The sequence below is a fragment of the Lethenteron reissneri genome, chromosome 66, assembly GCF_015708825.2.
Source record: "Lethenteron reissneri isolate LAM-NWPU_2019-01 chromosome 66, ASM1570882v1, whole genome shotgun sequence".
NCBI classification, from domain to species: domain Eukaryota; kingdom Metazoa; phylum Chordata; class Hyperoartia; order Petromyzontiformes; family Petromyzontidae; genus Lethenteron; species Lethenteron reissneri.
The window spans coordinates 5,908,596-5,914,763 of NC_083844.1; the positions used below are offsets into that span (position 1 = coordinate 5,908,596).

The window sequence follows — 6,168 nt, forward strand, 5'->3', positions numbered from 1 at the left end:
GAAATGCTTGAAGTTTGCCGTAACTTTGAAAAAAGGATGGATTGTATTCTTATGGAAGGAAATAATTCATTAATAAGAGAATAAATAATGTTGTAGACAAAACAGATCCTTTTTAACACAACCAATATTATCCATGATAGAGTTTTTTTGTTCGATCTTGTCAATATAAATGTGTCCTTAAACTCGCCTCCACCTGACAAAGCAAATTTGTAAGATTTGTCTTGTAAACAATTCGTGCCAATTAGTTACGAGTTCAGCAAGCCGATGATGACATTTTGCCAGTAATTACAACCAGATCCTTGCAGAATGCCAGAGTTCATTGTTCCAGTATCAGATTTGCTAACATCGACTCCCCATATATCTATCAGTTAGAAATCTAGAAATTAAATCATGCAGATTAGAATAGAATGCAAAATCATGATAGCTTGGAAATTTGTACGATGAATTGCTTTCAAAATGTAATAACTATAATCATGGACTGTTAAAGACTTTCAACGTTCGAACATCAAACATGAGTTAAATAAGCTCACAGGTCACCTTTAGATCATGCATGATGCGACCTATGCAGATGGTCACTAAGAATTTACGAATCCCGGTAATGGTAGAGCATTACGTTTATAACACTGTCTATTCCAACACTTTCCATTGTTATGTTTACTAAATAAACATATAACGAGACGGGATCAACTCTTTTGTGAAAATTGTCAGGTCCTGAGGTCATTTCCAAATTGATGGTAAAGGGTGGGTACTATATATGAGGGCTTGATGAGCCTGCAAATAACGTGCTAAAACTGCATTGAATGTAACTGGGATAACGTGCCTTGGAAATATTTCGTTTGCATAGTACCCGACTGCTCTTAAACTTGTCCTGAATACCTCCAAAACCAAGGTGCTATGCTTCTCACCAGGACTAAAGCAGGAAGTTATTTTTCCCCAATTACATTCCTTAAATAATTATCAAATAGAGCAAGTCAAGATCTCTAAGTATCTTGGGGTCATTCTTGATTCAATACTGAAATTTGAAGATCACATTGATTATATTGGTAAAAAGACAAAAATAAAAATAGATTTTCTGTATCGACAAAAGCACTGCTTCCCCCCTATGTTCTGTTTGGAATTGATAAAAGCTACCATACTGCCTCTACTTGATTACTGTGACATCGTGTATAAATCAGCCCCAAGTACTGTACTAAAGAAGCTTGACTCAATGTATCACTCGGCCTTAAGATTTGCATTGAAATGCCCATATAGGACTCACCACTGTGATCTCTACATTGGGTCAAACTTAACATCTCTCAATGTTCGACGGCTTGTGCATCAGATCTAATTTATTCATGATGTACTTACAAAAAAATCCGCAGATTACCTGCTGGATCTCCTCTCTGTTTCAAAGAACAAATTTGACCTAAGGTTTTCGCTCATTTACCAGCTTCACATTCCCTATTGCCGTACAAATACTGGAGGAAGGGCCTTTGCTATTGATGCCCCCAGGGTCTGGCATGCTATTGCCAATAAACGGCAACTTGAATCACTACCTATGAGATCTTCACTCAAAACTGCTCTAGAGGAGTTGTACACCCCTAGCTGCCACTGCAATTTATTGGCCTAAAATACAATGTTTCGCTCCGGATGATCGCTGCAAAGTATGCAAAGCATGATCTGTGTTTTGATTTAATGTGCTGATCTTAAAGGTGCATTGAAAAATGTTGATACTCCAACTGATGCTCCTACTGTTGTGGAGTGACTCATGCAGCCAGCTATGGCTGCAGAGTTTGGTAGTACATGTTGTTTACGTCGTTTATTGTGAAAATTCGGTCACAGTTCCTATGACCACTGTTTAATTGCTTTTATGGCTTTATTTTGGTAATTTTCGAAAAGTTATTTGGTTTGGCCATGTTTGTTTGTTGTAGTACAGAGTTAGACTGATGGCCTTAATCTAAGTTGTCTTGTGGTTATTGTTGTTTGACTTGCATCCCACTGGGATATTTGCACAGGTTTGGTGTACGGTGATTTTTCTGCAATATGTTGCTGTCTTTTCTTGGATTTTCTGATTGCACATAGTCACTTTAAGATGTTTTCTTGTTCATGTTTTTTTGTTTGTTGCGGTTGCACCCGATTCAAGAGCCGAATGGCTCACAGGGCTATACCTAATAAATGAACTTTGAACGTAATGTACTGTGACTCTCAGTTGTTAAAACAAATCACTAGCATTTTATATTTGGCTGTGCAACAAATTGCTTAGGCGTGGGCACGCCTCTAAATTGCTGTGCCATTCCAATTGCCTCTGCCACACTCTGTAATTTGTGTTTAAGAATGGCAAGCTACCTGAGGCTCAAAATCAAGTTTGGTCATAAAAACATTAATTGTTTTTATACATTAATTGTTTTTATATGTAAGTTATAGAAAAAATTACGGGGTTTTTTTGCATCCATGGCTTGAGTGTGAATGTTAAGATATAGCTACTGTATGTAGAAATTCCTGCCAATTTGTCAGCACCAAATGCAAAAATTGACCTATGGCATTTTGAATATTTGCATTTATGTGTTTGAGCAGTAATCGAGAAGTAATCGAGTTATGCCATTTGTATTACATTTATGTGTCTGTGTTTAAGCATGGATCAAGCGACTATACTTTAAATGCATATGTAGTGAGTCCAACTGAGTCTCAGATGTTCTTCTTTAGAGGCAACACATTTATTTCACAATACGTATAAACAAAGGGGTAGCTGCCCCTTTACCAGACACAGCCTAGGGTGGTGACCACCCGGCTATTTTCACTATCATACAGGAGTTAGGGCGACAATGGACTGGACCCGGACTCGGGTCCCGGGCCACGTGTTGGTGCCTCTTCAGATGTAGAACGTGGATCTTGCAGCTTGCAGAAGGTAGCGAACCTAGGTCCCTCCCAGGGACCCACCTTATATCCTCCCGGGTCGGGGCTGGCTCCGCCCTTGGCCCCGCCCACCTTCGAGAGCGTTCCAGCTTTCTCTCGATCCCTCTCAAGAGCTCTCCCAGGACACGTGATCACTCCCTAGCCCCCCCCCCCCCCCCACATGGGGGCCTCCCTATGGACACTCCAGATCACGTGCCTACGGGGTCAACCAGAGTGCCACGGCCCGGGGCAACCCTGTCCTTGGGCTAACTCTCCTGCTCCGCTATGCGTGGTGCCATTGCTATCCCAGCGCTCACCAAGCCCTGCTAGGGCTGGTACTACACCCACCTACGGGGTGTACGCGATGAGGGTACATCGCACGCCGTGCTCTGCTCGAGCCGGCATCACTCTGTAACACACAATGCTATCCGCGATGTAAGTACGTCGCACGCCATGGCCCTCTAGGGCCCGCACCATACAGTGACATCCCCAATGTCACTACACATATATTCTTCGTGTGAGAGCAGAATCCTCAAGTAAAATAATGTTTAAATGCATGCATATACAGGCCACCATACTTTAATAGGGATTACCGTTGGTACGGCTATTTTAATACATAATGGACAGTAAGGACAAGATCAAATGGCTCACATAATGCGCATGCATAATGTACATTGACTCATTAATCGCCGCCCCCCACCCACCCACTATGCGCAGGAGTGCAGAAGTTTGTCACCACCTCTGCGCCTCTATATAAGGAACGAAACAGGTGGACTTCTCCACAAATCTGGCTGTCACCTGATGAAGCTAGTTGTAATACAGGTAGGAACAGTTCCACACTGCCCACCAGGGATTATTCGTCTGTCTGTCGTGCATAGCCACGCCCTCGATTTGTATTTGATAGAGCGCTTCGGGCGGGCTCAGCACCACGTGACGCGCTGCCCCACGCAGCTTGCGCCCCGTGACACGGATCGCACGAATGCGCTGTCCAACCAAGTTCCTACCTGCCCACTCCGAAGGAACGTGTTTACTGGCAAAACGTCGTACTCAGATTGTAAATGTTGTGGCTTGGCTGTCCAACCCACCGGTGTGCTGTACTAGTGACGAATTGGCATGTTCTGTTTACGTGACAATCCTTACTAGTTGGCTGTGTCGGGTGGTGCGCGGGTTTTAACGACACATTTATATATTTACGCAATCTAACCCAAAAACGCCTACGTGTTAAACTGTCATATTTTGAATACGTGTCAATGTGTTTGAGCAGCAATCGATCTATGACATTTTGAATAACTTGTGTTTAGGTGTTCGAGCAGTAATCGAGCATGGTTCATAGCTATGACATTTCTAATACATGTGTCTATGTTCCAACAGTAACCGAGCAGTGGCTGATCTTTGGATCGTTAAAAATCAGTTGATTCCCGTTTAATCCAGCTTTTGGATAGTAAAACATTTGGTCGATTCCCTTTCCAGTATTCCTTATATTCTGTTGCACATTCATGATATCCTGTTACAGTGCACCATAGTTTCTAGTGTAGAGTAATTGTTTATAATTATCCGTCTAGCTTTTATTCTCCCAGCACTTGGCATGAGTAACGTGGTGCAGGAAGAGTAATCGAGACGGGGAGTCTTTGTGTTGTTGTGGAATTGAGAGATAAAGGTTGTACACACAGACACGAGACATGGAATTAGTTAAGCAAGGAGGGGCGATCATTTTGGACCCAGGTAATGCAACCCTATATTTTCCACAAGGGATATTATTTGTCGAAAGCGGAATTGTCCAGGAACGGAACCCCCGCGTTCGGCTATGTGAGGTATGCCTGTACGGTACAATTTTTCATTTTATATTCAGGTTTAAAATAATGCAAACACAAACGTATATCGAGGTACGCCAGTATTGCATTACTATGCTCCCCATATATTTGCTCCCCATCTCTGCCAGCGCACACTGACGAGCATGAAGTATGGTCAAAATAATCCCCACCATGCACAGTGTGGGAATCGTCCGCACCCAGCAATGGATTGACAAAGGGCTGGACAAGCACATGAATATACACGTCTGTTAATCATACAATTGTAAAGATTGTAGATACATATTTAAACTGTGAATTGACAATACGTACATTTCTGTCTACTATATTTTATTGGAAGCAAAGAACCAACTAAAATATCAGAAAAACACAGTTTAATTTCGTTTTACTAAGGGTGACATTTTAACAATCTTACAACATGAATAAACATGTGGTGCCAAAAGCAAAACAAGCATAGTTGTATTGATCAAATGCGTTGGAAAACCGTTTACAAAATATGAAACAGTAAGAGTAAGATAACATGAAAGTACCAAAATACACATTGGAATATAAGTCAGATAAGGTGGGTTTATTCTTTCACCACCGATTTGCGCGGTTTGCTTGCGTACGGTGCGAAAGAAGTCCAACACGCGTACGTGCAAGGTGACAGGCTTTTGTCTAATTATTCGCGGAGATATTACAAGGTGTATTTTGAAATATTATTTCTCACTCCGTGTGAATCGTAGTAAGTAACACACATTCTTACCTTGACAATAGACAGCAAAAAATAAGAAGAGGTTCACTGCTGCTCTAAAATGGGCCATACTACACATTCTGTGCCGACAAGAATGTCAGCTGAGCTATATGTATATGGGTACCAGTTAAGGGAGTGGTTTGTGTACACCAATGACGTCAATGTCACCAGCAGTCATAACTTCCACAACTTGACTAGCTATTCCTACTTCCTGCTTCATAAATGAAATCATCATCGTGAATCATAGTTAGTTTTTTTATGGGTTAGATCATGAAAACTGTCACCTCCGCCGTACAATCTGTTGACCAACGCAAAAGAATAAAGCTACTCTGCCTCACGACTGCAGATTATCATGGTGAATTTTATTTCCCCCGTCGCATTTGATAGCTCCCACAGCCGGGCATGGCTGTTACGAATGTTTTGTACCGCATCGGGAAGTTACTAAATCGTTTTGCACTCCCTTTGTCCAAGCTTTGTTGGGTCAAAGGGTCACCCTGCTTCCATATTCGTGGCGCACACGAAATCTGGTATAAACTTCTTCGGTATTTCAAATGTGCACCCCTTACCGTTTGGGGTTTTTTTCCCCTCTTAAAGTGGCCACTTCGTGTTTCACAATGAATTTCCCCTTCGGGTCCCGGGTAATGTCGACAACAGCTGAGATTAAGTTACACAAGGGGCCACCCACTCGCCTACACAGGTATTGTAGTCAAGATTCTAGATTTGAAGCTTTCGTGACTGCAAGGATTCATACTCTTG

The 6,168-nt window shown here is 42.1% G+C and overlaps 1 protein-coding gene across 5 annotated transcripts in view; it reads right to left on the bottom strand.

The window, feature by feature from the left end:
* LOC133359837 (uncharacterized) overlaps nt 1-5,533 on the bottom strand; it is a 145,523-nt gene extending 139,990 nt beyond the window's left edge. For all 5 annotated transcript variants that reach the window (XM_061578387.1, XM_061578386.1, XM_061578384.1 and 2 more), the window contains exon 1: nt 5,425-5,533. The gene's annotated coding sequence lies outside the window, so the exon portion shown is untranslated. The remainder of the gene's footprint in view (nt 1-5,424) is intronic.
* Nucleotides 5,534-6,168: the final 635 nt, after the last annotated feature.